This window comes from Hippocampus guttulatus, chromosome 12 (assembly GCF_054856545.1).
Source record: "Hippocampus guttulatus isolate MCC_2025c chromosome 12, RoL_Hgut_1.0, whole genome shotgun sequence".
In the NCBI taxonomy this organism is placed as follows: Eukaryota; Metazoa; Chordata; class Actinopteri; order Syngnathiformes; family Syngnathidae; genus Hippocampus; species Hippocampus guttulatus.
In genome coordinates this window covers 14,197,821-14,212,109 of record NC_141272.1, presented here as the reverse complement: position 1 = coordinate 14,212,109, position 14,289 = coordinate 14,197,821, and positions in this window count along the sequence as shown.

Sequence of the window (14,289 nt, the reverse complement as noted above, 5' to 3'; positions counted from 1 at the left end):
TTTTTGTGTGATGGTTTCTGGAGCGGGTGGAAAAGAAAAGTGCCGCGGGGGGGGGGGGGGGGGGTATGTTCTGTTACTCAGATGAGATTGACTGCGGTTCCTCGAAGCTTTATGCATATACAAGCAAAAAGCAATTATTTTGGTGAAACACGTCATTCATTCCGACTGTATAACACACCGGGCCACATTCTCGGTAATACTGCAGCAGGAAATCACAAGCTGCCTTTCTTGCAACAGTTTTGTGCTAATTTCAGAAATGAAGCCCAAAGCATCCCCGGTATGAATGATGAGGAAAATCAGTTGATATTTTCTGTGTTCGTGTGATGGCAGCAGCACACGTCAAGTGTTGTGTCTCTCTGTCATTTTTATGCGCAAGAAATGTAAATGAAATATTCCGCCCGGTGAGGCTGCTTTAGAGCGCCTTGTTGTTGTCGCCCTGCTTATGTTATTCAGACGTATTTCCGTGCGTCAAACGCGTAGTTATGCGTAGGCCAAAGAGATTTTCAGGTTGTTGCAGTGACATGTGATTAACACTTGAGTAGGGGTGGGGGGGGGGGGGGGGGTCATGATTAAATTGTCAAAAATCAGTTGAATGTGTGAATCCCATTTTAGTGACCTTGATCGCATTTCATTTAAAGCCGAGCAATACTTCACATTAACATTCTCTTGTTGCGAAAGGGACCTCGAGTCGTTAGGTTGTGTCCTCACGCCCTTCCCCCTTCATCGGCTAATGAGAAGACAATATTATTCGCTTCCAATGGAGTGTGACACTGAGTGCATCCCCACTAATCAATTTGAATGTGTTGAGCAGCACCTGGTTTAGGTTAGCTACATCTGTGATTTCGTTGGACTCTGTCTCTAATTAACCGTCATTATTCATGCACAGGATAAGAAAAGCTTCCCTTTAATTATTGCGTCCATTGATCTTGGTCAGCTTTTTTGTGTGTGCGTGCGGGGGCGCGCTTGCTGTATTGCGGATTGATTAGATGCTAATGTTGGTCTCTCCGAGTCTTCGGGCAAACAAACATATTGTCATTGGGTTTTAATGACACCATAATAAGCGCTCCAGTAAACTTTTATGTCGCCCTGCTGTTTCATTAAAGATTAAAACTGCTTCAAGCTGCTTCAGTCAATATTTCACCATCATGTCACACGTTAGTGCGTCTTAGCAATGCGGAAATCGATTGCGATGGTGACGATGCTCTGTGCTTTCACACTTCGACATCGTCGCTCCGCGGTGGAAAACCCTTCCTGAAATTCCGCATCTGTTTTTGAGTGCATTTACGGTTGAGATTGTCCTGTTAAATAACCGGTGACAATTTTGTAATGACACGTTTGTAACAAACATCACAATGCTATACACGATCACATCTGCTTGATTCTCATTTGTTTTTGACATCAGATGCACTCAGGGGTCATGGCACAACCAATTACGGCTCATGTGAAGTTAAGCTGCGATTGGTTGTTACCTCCCAAGTACCTGTGATGTCATTTTCAGTCGACAGCAAATGGTGTTAATTGTACATGAAAAATAATGATTTTATCAAATTCATGACAAATAAAATATTCATTTTTACTGCCAAAAATCCCCAAATTTCTAAAGCGTCCCCTTAAGCAACGGCTATTGGAACAGAAAACACGAAGCAACACATGTAGACAGACAATCTAACAATACTGACAGGCATATATTCTTCATCCTCTCCTCCAACTCGTATTATTGCAGCTCACTGAAGACTTTTAACCTTCTCAGTGTATCTGCACAACAGAAGGAGCCACACAATGAATTAATCATACTTGTTGACAATGTCTTTATTTACTTGCAATTACTTATGACCACCTTTTTTAAAAAAACCAATATTATAGAATGCTGATTTTCTTTCACAAAAAGTGGGGGACGTATTCAAGGCATTTTCGTCTGTTTCAACTGGGAAAGAGGTATTTTTGAGTAGGAGCGTGGAAATGTACACGCCCAACGTAAAAGTTGATGTTATTAGCGCTAAAACGGTCAACTAAGTTGTTTTTAGCGTATCTTTATTTTACTGGAAAACAATTACCTTGTGGTTAAAAAAAATAAACAGTCATGTGACAAAGAGGGCATGCTTGCTTTTTGATGGAGTGGCCGGAACGATCGACCAAAAATTATTGAATAAGAAAAATTTGAACGATTTAATAAGTTGAGTGCAGACAAGAGCAACTTTGAGGAGTACAAATGTGACTCAGGTAGTGTGCCTCAGGGCTAACTTAATTGTGGAGCCTTTGAGTAGTTAAGCCTTTGATGAAAACAACCGTGATTAAATCTCATTATGACTTAACCCCGTTCACTTAAAGGGGGCAATTTGGAATGATGAGTGGCAGACGGGAAACCTTGCACCTGTGGGTCAGAGGCCTCTGTCATGTCGAATGTATGTACTCGTGGCACACGCTGACAATTCCTTTGCGCCTCGAGCCGATGCAGGAGCACAATTGACCTGATCTCTGTCATGAGGTGGCCGATAAATGCCGCAAGATGATTTGTCCTCTCGTGCATCGACGTGTCCTGGGTTGACAAGTGGGCGAACCCCCGGGTGGCAAGAAAACAAAAGCATGAGATCATTCATCAGTTTTTTTCCCCTTCCAATGCCCAGTTTGGGCATTGAAATTTCTCCTCTGGTCTCTAGCAACTATTCCTCCATTTGACTGAAACTTTGCTTCCTTCAGTGCCAGTCACTTGGTTATCTCAGAAAAGAGTATTTAAACGCATCTGTAGTAGGCAAGTCAAGCTTGATGGTGTGCGAACTACAAGAGCCGAATAACAGATTAGTTTGTTTGATGAATTTGAAGAATTGACTTTCTCTCTGTCTTCAGGTTTTGCATTGTTAGAACGCTTCTCCGTACAGTCACTCGAGTCAAGAATAAACAAAGTCAACAACTCTTGTGGGCCTAGTTTTGTGCCTGGCACAAAGTGCATTCTGTTTGCATGGGTGGAATTTTCTTTCTTTTGGCATTTTCCGTAGCAGCAGTGAGAAATCGGTGTTTGCGCCGTTGTGGGAGTTAACACAGCCGACTTCCTGGCCAATCGAAACGGCTCTGCTCATTCCCTTTAAATTCAGCGCAAGAGAATCGCGCATTCTGCATGGCGGAAACACAACAGCAATCCGTGCGGGAAATCGACGCGCGCAGAGTACATGTGAAGTTGGCCAGTGTCAAGTAGGCACTCGGAGACCTCCTTCCGCCCACGTGTTTATTTGTGTCAAAGGCGATGCCTATCTGTCCATCGGTCCATCGGTCAGTCTATTGGACTGTTTGCTTATCTGTCTCTGTCTCAATGTCATCCACTCCATCTGTGGTTCTGTGCATCGTGTGGCATAATACTCTTTGACCAGTGTTGAGTGTAATGAGTTACATTAATATTCCATTTAGGCGGTAACTGAAAAATGAAACGCGTTACTCATAATGTTTTAGTCATGTTATTCCGGTTACTGAGTCCGAGGTTACGTTACAGCGATGCTAGTTTACTCTCAAAATCAACATTGGAGAGTATCAAATGATATATCTCTGTGACATCATCCAATTTCAGCTTCCCAACTCAGCTTTGTTACTGTGATGCACTGGAAGACATTTGCAATCATCTGCAAGTAAATAACTTTATTTGACTGAGTTCTCATTCAATGGGACATCTTTTATGTACGGCGGTACCGAGCTTTTCACAGAATGGACCTAACCATTAACCAAATCCTAATTTTTGTGCATTTTCTTTGCTGTCAGTTTCAAATAGTCCTGAAAAAAAGGATGGTAATTCTGAAAACATGTGAAAAAAAAAATCTGATTCGTCAATGAATCGACAAAATAATCACTAATTAAAATAAATTTTATTTTCAGCCGTTCTCTTTGCATATACTGTATTGGCCCGAATATAAGACGGTGTTTTTTGCATTGAAATAAGACTGAAAAAGTGGGGATCGTTTTATGTTTGGGGTCTAGAGATTATACCCATTCACGACGCTAGATGGCGCCAGATATCACTGAAGCGAATGCTGAACTTGACTCCCCAGGCCAAAGCGAACCCCTGTCACGAAGAATACAAATAAAAATAGCGGTAGCACGAAGAAGAAAAATAAAAAATAGCGGTAAGAAAGAAAAGTGATGAAAATAATAGAAGAGATAACGAAGAGAAACGTAGCGACATTCTGCAGAAGAGTGGGTCGAAGATCGGCCAGGTTAACCGGCAGCTGAGGAGAAGTTATGATGTCATTTACATTTCAAAAACCAGAAGCCATTCATTTACGAATGTGATTGCACTTTAGTTTACATATTTAAATCTTCAGATATTAAGATTTGAATGAGGCAAAATAACATGCTTTTAATCTCTAATATATTGTTATAATCATTTGTTTCAGATGTACTGTACTGGTAATTATTTTCTGTATAAAAATTAATTTGGTGTTCAAAATGTCCTTTTTCAAACTTGAGCCTTGAAAAACAAGGGGTGGTGTTATAATCATGGGCTGTCTTATATTCGGGCCAATACGGTATTCTATTATTCTTGAAGGAAAATGATATGACACCATCTTACTGAGTCACCGCTAATAGTTCCGGTCGTCAAAGTAGTACGATTCTTCTTTGTTTGTGTTCGCATGACTGTACAATATTGTACTGCCTCCTGGTGGCTAAGGTGGGCAGAGCAGGCAGCCATTTCCGTTCAAATTTCCACCCGCTTCATCAACAGCATTTGATTATTTTAATTTGTTTTCATTCCAAAGCAAGAGTCCATCCACACGCTCTGCAGCTGGTTCAGTGACACACTGAAAACAAAGCAATTGGCTGTTTATGAATGTACATCTACGGATTGCAACTTTGGCTTTGAGTTTTCCTAGCAACATTTCAACCTGTCACATTCTCACCATCCTGTAATTACCCTCTGCCATTTTGTCGGCGAGTAACAGATGAGCCATTATGCACAACAGTTACGCGCTAATTCCGAGCTCATTCGACTGCTGTCATGTTTATCACGCGCCGTAATCATTGCTCATCACCTTGTTTGCTCGAGTTGACGCCGCCATAAATTGAAGCAGGGGCGGCAGTTCACTTTATCCTCACAATAAAAGTTCCTTCGTCCGTCGTTCATTTTTAATGCAGCGCCTCGGTGTGCCGGCGCGCACGTGTGTTGTGATTTCAATCAGTCTGACCCTGGCCTGACCTTGCCGGAGGTAGCCCCCCTGAGCTGCGGTGAGAATGTGCAAGGTTTATCAAGAGGGCCAGTTAGTGCAGTCTTTTAACTGTGGGGAGTGCAACCCCCCTCCCCTTATTCTTTCTCTCTGTCAATCTCACAGCAACAATCCCATTTTTTCAGTGAGGCCATTTCTTCCCAGGGCTGCTGACTTTTAACATTGACTCCATCAGTGTTTTCCTGTGTGTGTGTGTGGGGGGGGGGTGGACATTGTGTTCCTACACTCGTGGGTAGATGTACGTTGGTGTGAGCGTTGCGCAACAGATGCTGAGCCTCGACAATAAAAAGCCCATCAGAGGCTTTTGCGGTGAGGGCGCTGGACAGCAGGCGTGAGTGTGACTCACTCAGAAAGAAAATAGAAATATAGTCCTTTTGTTTCTGGCATAAATTCATGACATGCTTTTGGGAAAAAACTGTCACGTGGCTTCGCACTTGACTGTTTTTCATTCATGACAATAATACCAAAAGGTGTCCTGCTGCAACACCTCCCACATCCTGAGCTGAAAATGACAGATTAATGGTTTTCATTGTTTCTCCTGTGGAATGACACAGAAATGGAATCAATCAATTCAATCAAACTGTTGCCATGACAACACCCCCAAAAGGGCAATATTTTAAGTAGCACATTCATCTATTGATCTGTCATTTGGTCGATTTGTTCTATCTGTCGTCTCCGTCATCTTTTCCATCTGTCTGTCGGTTTGTTGGACCAATAGTCTGCCTGTCTGACTCCATCCGCCGGTCGGTTGGTCCATATGTCTGTCGGTCAGATAGTTTGTCTGTTGTTTGGCCTTATTTAATCCGTGGTCCTATATAAGTAGTATAAAATATGTAAGATGCATAGGAATCATCCTGTCAGCCAATCAGTGCCCATCACTATCCATGGATTCATCCAGCCATCCATCAGGTCTAGCACAAAGTGCGGTCTAACTTTGCGCATGTGTGGAGTTCTTGTCTTTTGGTATTTTCATAGACTCGCACAGGTAGGAATGGGTGTTTCTCCGTTGTGGGAGTGAACACAGCCGATGTGCTGTTGTCATATTTATGAATGAAATTCGATGACATCCACCGCACACGTCTGTGGAGCTCAGGAACTGTCTTCCTGGATCAAACCCACCAAAATCACACTATACCACCCGCGTCACAACTTCGACCTGCTTTTATCTGATCTAGCATCTTGCCTATTTGTCAGGTTCATTGGGGACGAGTAATAATGATGCAATAGAAACACGCCTTAGTCTGCAGGAATGCCCAGGAGGGTGCAGTGCAGTCCGTCAAATTTCCAAACACGCTAAGGGAGTCTTGCACCTGCATGAAAATCAAGATGCACCCGTTTATTTTATTTTTTTACCGACGAGAGCATGTGTGCCTGTCTCGGAATACATAGGTCAAGGTATCTGTCAATCTGTTCGTCCGTCAGTTGGCGCAATAATGTTTTATGTTTTTGTGCTACTTTAGAGGTGTAATTTAGCTTGAAGAAATTGTAGAACCCAGGGATTCAAATTTATTATGCTAAATGCTGTGTACACGTCAAGAAAAATAGGTCGTTTTTCAAGTCAAATATGGCTTCTGTTGAAAACAGACTCATTAAAAAAAAAGGCATCGTCTTGCTGACTGCCAGCCTTGTCGGGGGTTGTTACATTTTCCAAGAGGGACGCAATGGCAGAGGTGGTCCGTTTGATCTGACAGGCTTGACTTTCATTTAACAAGATGGGACTACAGAAGATATGGGAGACGATACGTGAGCGCAGGCAGGGCAGCTGCCGTTTCCTTTTGTTTCGTAGCGTCGAGCTGAGAATACTGATTCTATCGGCCATGTATGCAAAGGTCTTTGAAAGAAAATATTTCATTTCTAGACTCACCAGGCAAAAATGGTATCAATTTTTTTTTTGGTCTCGTTTGCTCGTGTCCGAGATTTTCTCAGTCACACTGGTGCATTTCTGTCATCAGAATTGAAACTTGTAAAACGGTGCATTGCTCCAAACCATTCCTGCAAATTGCAAAATGTCCTGGTTCCCGTGCAAAAGCCATTTTTTCTTTCTCAAAATCCCAAGTCTGCCTCCCAAAAGTCAATATTTACGTCATTGAACATGTCAAATTGCTGAGTCATTCAACATTCTAAACTGAAAGTTATGCCTTTGTGTTACGTATGTATGAAGATCAATTGCCAAAGACTGGGCAAGATTCGCATTTCACATTTACTGTTTGCACTGTCTCATGCAGACCGGAAAAGGCAGCAGTCCATAGCACCAAGAGGAAAAAAAAAAGGCACAAAAAAACAAAAGTGGAAATGCGAACATGAAACAATCTCCTGAGAGAAATGTATGCATGCAGTGCTATAAGAATGACAGCGCAGTCTTCCTACTTCCTTTGGGCCACAAATTGTCATCCATGTCACAACAATGAATTTGCAGTTGCCCTGAGCCATTTCAGGAAACTGGTTGATCGAACGCTTGGCACGTTTCTCTTTTGTTCGAAAAAGTCAAGATTTGCCTTAACGTGGATAGAAATATGCTTGACATATGATAACGACTGTTCAACCAATTTGTACACCAAAACACCTCATGTCATTGTAATTTTTAATTAGATGACTGTGTAGGGGATTGTTTGGCCTTGGTGGAGTTCTACGTTGGACTTTGTGCAATTGTAATTGCCCTTTTTATTGCAGGTGTACTGAACATTGTGTCCGTCGTAGCGGAACCGTGAACAAGGATGCTCATTCTCGATAACCTTTCGTAATGGCTCGCGTGGAGGGCATCTAACAAGCCATACAGCGGTCGAGAATCCGCTGATGGACAAGGTGTCAAAAGATGTTGCATGTCTCGGCGAGAAATGTCACGCGGTGCACAGGCGGCGTCAGAGATGATTGATGGGGATGACAGCTGCGGCAAACTTCGTGCTTCAAGAATTCTTCATATCACGGCTTTCTTCTTCTTTTTTTTTTTTTTTTTGGGGAAATGCTTAAAATTAGCGGTGAGTAGGCCGCGTTCCTTAACAAAAGGCTTTGCGAAGACGCGAAGCCTTCTTGATCCCGGCAGTTGACTCTTTGGTGCTCGCGGTTGTTGAGCACCAGAGCTGCAATCTGAAGGATCTCCCTGTTGAGACAAGTTTGCAAACAAAGTGAGATGGGAGGCGACCGTTTTAAAGGGCTTCGCATCTTATTTTTAGCATGGGGGGGAAGAGAAGAAGCGCGCGCTGACATGTGCGGCAGTAAGACGGGTCTCCTGTGACGGAGTAGCACTCAGTGATGCCGCCGCTCGCATCTTCAAGCCCCCCCAAGGGGCCTTGGCAAAGGACACTGCTGGGTACATTTTCACATTTTTAGAACACGCTCGCTAAAAGTTATTACAGAAGGTGGCAGGCTATTCTTTGCCATTAAAATAAAAGCAGTGAGAAAATCCTTTACCATTTTTCGTTCTCATTGCGCTCTGTTTATCTATTCAACTATCTTGCCATTCATCATGCCTGTCACGCAGACTTCTCTTCGCCTGCTTTTTCACATTTTGCCGCTCAGCAGTTAACTAGCGGCCTGAAGTAAAATTCCCATTTAACGCTCTCTTATTGCAGTAATGGATCACAGTAACCCCCCAACCCCATCCCCCTCCTTCTCTGTATCGCTGCAAAACAACTGTGTCCAGATAGAATGTTAATAATACAGCAGTATTTATTTTATTTTTTCCTGGGGGAACTAATTTCAATATTAATAAAAACAGAGAACATTGGTACAAAAACAAAACAGTTTTCAGACAAGCAATCATTATTAGCAGCATCCAAAAGAGAAGACGTCACTGAGTAAACTGTAAAACATAAATTTGTTTTTCACTACCATCCAAAATAGGCATGGGTATTATTTTACACTTTTTCTAAGAATGGGTGAATCTCTCCGAAAGTTTTGAGCTGCTGTTTCTTTGCCAGTGCCCTAACAGGGGACACTGTGGCCGAAGTTCAATGGTGATTGGATCCCACACACGTAGACAAAAACAAAATCCGTCACTCAAAATATTTATTAACAAAAGCGCGCCGACAAAGTATAAACAGAAATCACTGGTCAGGAAGAGGCGGGGAAAAAAAACAATGCATAAAAGCAAGGTAATAGTAGATCGGAGAATATAACTCTAATGACAAGATGAGCAAGTTCAAAAGACAAAATAATATCGATACTTACAAGCGAGAGACTCGAGAGCAAAAATGGGGAGATGGAGAGGTCTCGAAAACAACACCTGAGGACGAGCAGCCAACAAGGTCAGTAATCAGACAGAGACTTGCCGATGAGGAAGTCCTTAAATACACGCCGAACTTGATGAACACATTGGCAGCAGGTCTGCACGCTGGAGGGAAAGCCCTCCTCTGGCACCTGCTGGACGCACGCAATTCAATTTCAATTCAATTCAAATGTATTTATAGAGCACTTTCGAACAGCCATCGCTGCATACAAAGTGCTGTACATGGAGCAATTTAACATATACAATAAACAGTAAAACAAATCGGTAACAAAGACGGTAGAAGGATCATGACCATTTTGTTACGCTTCCAATGCGGCAATGTTGCGGGGGTCTCCGTTTGAAAAAGGCTACCGGCCCGAGTCGACGTGGAGTCATTTTTATACTACAAGTCGATGAGCTTTGCATTTTTCATCACAATACCAACTGGAAAAAGGTCAACTGTTCCATCCTTCCTTTGACTTCACCGCTGATCCTGTTCAGACCTACCCGAAAGCTAGACAGGGGGACAATCGGAACGGGTCAGCAACAAGACCCCACTATTTATTTGTCGCGCCGCAGCGAGTCTGCTCTTTTGATGGTGCCACTTGGAGCTGGCGAACTCAACTCTTTGATGCATCGAGGTTGATTTGGTGTCGTCATGTCGCAGCTCTGGAGTGCCTCCCGGACAGTGTGAAGCCCAACTGGTCTCCGCAGGGACACGGTTCAAACCCACCCGAGTGCTGGCACTAAGTGCCATTACTGGCACCAGCTCGGTGTGAAAGTGGGAGGAGTTTTCTCATCTTGAGACCCAGTCGTCTGATCCCGATTTAAGTCAATGTAAACTACTGCCTCCCCAACCTCCACCCTCCACCAAGAGCAATTGTCACCAGAGAGGAGACTGGTGTCACGATGCTGTCACAAGGCACGTCGGCGATAAACTGGAACCAGTTTCCTGCCACTGACCCGCAGCGTTGAGTCTTTGTTGAGGGACAGAATTTAGTGCTCGTAACTTGTGAGGGGGTTGGGGGAGGGCACACACCAGAGCCCCACACTGATGCGGCACCCCTGCAGCTTGTTTCGAGATGTTGTGGCCTTTTGCCAAGCAACCAATTACCGGTAGTGGTCACAAAATCAATTTACATCTGTCTTCGCCCGGTGTAACAGGCCGCCATACCTCAGCTTATGTGTACAAAGTCCTTTCCTCGCTTTGACCATCACCTTCTACGCTAATTTTAACCTTTCACATGAACCTGCACTGACCTTGACGTCATGTGATGGGTGCCAGCCTGTGACGGTTGATTATAATTGGAACTGGGAAGAGTCTCCCCCCCCCCCCCCCCCCCCTTCCTTCACCTTTGAAAGGCTTCAACATCCTGTTTACATTTGTTGTATACAAGTATGTGTAATCACACATTTTCCCCCTTGTACGTTCACAATCTTTCGTGTCAAATCAAAGTCTTGGTCATACCCCGCCCCCCTCACCCACCCGACTGTCATTTCTCTGGTTAGGTGTGAACAAAGTAGCGTTACATAACCGGCGGCAGAATAATTCGAATCGAGAGGTATGGTTCGAAATAGGTCAGACACTCAACGTAATTACAGCTCTCGCATTTCGAAAAAACGAACTGTGATACCCTTTTCCCACTGCCACAAAATCACGGGTAAACACGCTTTTTTGGGCAGTGGGAAAGGCTCACTGGCCAGTGCCGATCCGTGTCCACCAGCATGCCATCGGAGGCGGGCTGTGATCGCCTCGGATCGCCTCCGCTTACAGTTTGAAAGCCTAACACGGGACTTCCCGGTAATTACGTGATGAGTCATAACATCGCGTGCCATCGGCCTCGTATATAGCACGCCCCCACAACAAAGCTAGGAGATCGCCCCTTAAGCTGTTGTCTCAGTAGTAGCAAAGAGTTGATCCTCCGCTGATTTTTGACCATTTGGAGGACGGTAAAAAGAAAGAACCCTCGCTTCCATGTTGCTTTGTTTACCACCAAGAAATCTTTCGCACTGTCATCTACGCAGTCACAGCGTGCTGACGTAACCCAGTGTTTTTCAAACTTTTTTGAGCCAAGGCACACTTCTTTCATTGAAAAAAAATCGCTTATTTTAACAATTAACGTGTTATATTGTTAATATAACCGTTTTTAACATTGAAGAATGACGTTATAACAGCTTGAATTGGAATCAAATGAAAACAAAGAAAACAGTATTTTATCATGTTTCATATTTATTGTTTCACCGTCGTCCTGCATTCATGCATCACAAATTCGCTTGTCCCTCGTCGAAACACAAGGCAATTGGCTAACTGTTGCTGCTCCCTAGCGGTATGGGACGGTACTACAGGATTACTTTCTGGGCGAAAGACCGCACAGGCATACAAATTGGATATTTTCCCAGGCACACCTGACAATGACACACGGGTTGAAAAACACTGATGCGCAGAATCGCCTTCTGTTGGTCAATGGGAAAGAGACATATTGGCAATTGGTTGCGTGTCGCCACGGATCACTACTACCCGCTAATTTCAGTGGGAAAGGGGTATTACAAAAAGGATGCCAAAGGTACGATGACTACCGTAAATCGTTGGATTGGCTAAGATTTTGTACAGAAGCTCCACAGTCAAGCGTTGGCATCTAATCGTCTATTCCTTCCTACACGGACACCATCATACCTATAAAAATGGCTCCAATGCTCGCCGCAAGGCCGGGATATTGTCACGCCGCCCTCATTGCCGCCATTGCCGGGTTGAACGCCGAACGGCGAGCGTGAAAAACTCATCGGATTGGGGATTGTGTGGCGCTACTTTTGTTTCAGACTCCCATTGTGCTGATGTCACACTCTTAACACAGCCGTGGCAGAAGTCAGATCCGGGTTTAACTTTCCAAAGCGCATCACTGTGAACTGAAGTGACGGCTCGTTATGAGAGCAGCTTGACTCAGCGGTGATTTGACAGCGTGTGTGTGTGTGTGTGTGTGTGTGTGTGTGTGTGTGCGTGTGTGCGCGTGTGTGCGCGCGCGCATAACACTGCAGTAGTACGTAGAGGGGTTTGGCTTGTGGCCGCTGTTGGAGTTCATTAGCGGTGATTCGTTTCTCCAAACATGGCCTGGTCTTAGCGTGGGCGCTACAAGCCTACTTGGAAGTTGTTGGGGCGCACACACGCAAGCACGCACGCGGGCGTTACATGTAAAATGTATTTTCATTGCATGAATTACCGTGCTGTGAATTGGCAGCGTGTTTGTGTGGGTGTGCGTTTGCGTTTGTGTGAGTGATGCAGCGCCGCGGGGCAGCAACACTCGCAGTGAAGGGAGGGAGGCAAGTTTGAACTCAACCTCCGACATCCTGCTGCTTCCTGACTGTGTATGGAGTGCATGACTGGCGTCGCTGTGCAGAGTGGGAGCAACCTTCTGAGACATCTTTTGAAGTCCTCGTGATACGATAGGATGACATGTTGATTTGATCTTGGACTCGAATGCATTTAAGGACTTGTAGATTGTAAATGAGGTGCTCAATGAGGTAAGGGTTGCCAGTTTTGGACCGATTAAATTATATTTTTAATGCACATTTTGAGGCATTGTCCCCAAACAATCCATTCAGTCCATTCGGGATAGATTTTGGTGATTCATGGAGTGTGTTACTCGCCTACCACAAGACGACAGAGTCAAGAGATGTGGCACTGGTATGGAAAGAGAAAATGACACGTGAGGTGGTCGTTTCCGAGCGGGGTGGGAGGGATGCGTGTCCTCGGAGCGGCAGACGAGATCAAGTGGCCGCTATCGCCGGCTCGCCTCAAAATCAGCTGCACATCAACATATCTACTTCACTTTGCAGCCGGCGGTGAGGGAGCTGTTTTGACAGGCGATCACAGACACATTTTCAAATGAATTTAAATAAAAAAAAAAGGGGAAATATCTGGACACGGAGGCCCAAATTGATACTGTGGAAAGAACGAAAATTTCTTTGAAGCAGGGCTGCTGAATGTCCCCCAGTGCCCTTTAGAATGGATTTCATTTCAAAGATCATGTAACAGCAAAGAAGGATCAAATAAAACAAGTCATTACTTCTCCAGATGGGTGATTATTGGTTTATTTAATGAGATCATGTTTTTTGTTTTGTTTCTTTTTTTGTTCGACCAAAATTCATCCCTTGATCTGAATGCACTGGTGTCAAGGATCTGCCCTGACAAATTCTTACCTAAATGCATGTATAGAACGTATGTAGCTTTTGCCGTTAGCTTGAATTCATCCTAAAATTAAGTTAATTCATCATTTACCATTCTTAGTTTATTAACTGACTTTACATGTTAATGCTTGGTCTCTATGAGCGTATGTTCATTGTTTATATTTCATATTTGCCGAGGTCATCTTTAACTTTTCAGTCATCCAGGTCTCAGTGAGAACCCACAAAGTTGAAATTGAGGCAACGAGACTCTTGCTAAATTTGTGTTCTTATTGACCGAAAATGTTCACGAATGAAACGGGCTATCATGCTAATCGGCGAACGATATCAATACACTTTAAATGCAATATGAGAAGATTTTGATAAGATGCTGGATTTGAATAGAACACATACATTTACATAGAACACATTTTTTAAACGAAATATACAGCCTGGAGGCTCTTCAATCTTTGCTTAATGATGATATTACATCTCATGTGGTTTTCATCACCTGAGCCACTGGAATTTTAATGTTGATTAAATATATTAATCCAGCCGGAATTCTCCTCCTGATTTCCTAAATTACAATATCTGGTGGCCGCATGTCAGCATGACATTTGGACGGTTCTCCACGAAAATGATTGAGCAGGAAGTGTCTGAGGCATGCTGACAATGAAAAGTTAATGCTTGCAACATGAACTCATCAGAGCTTCTGATGCACAT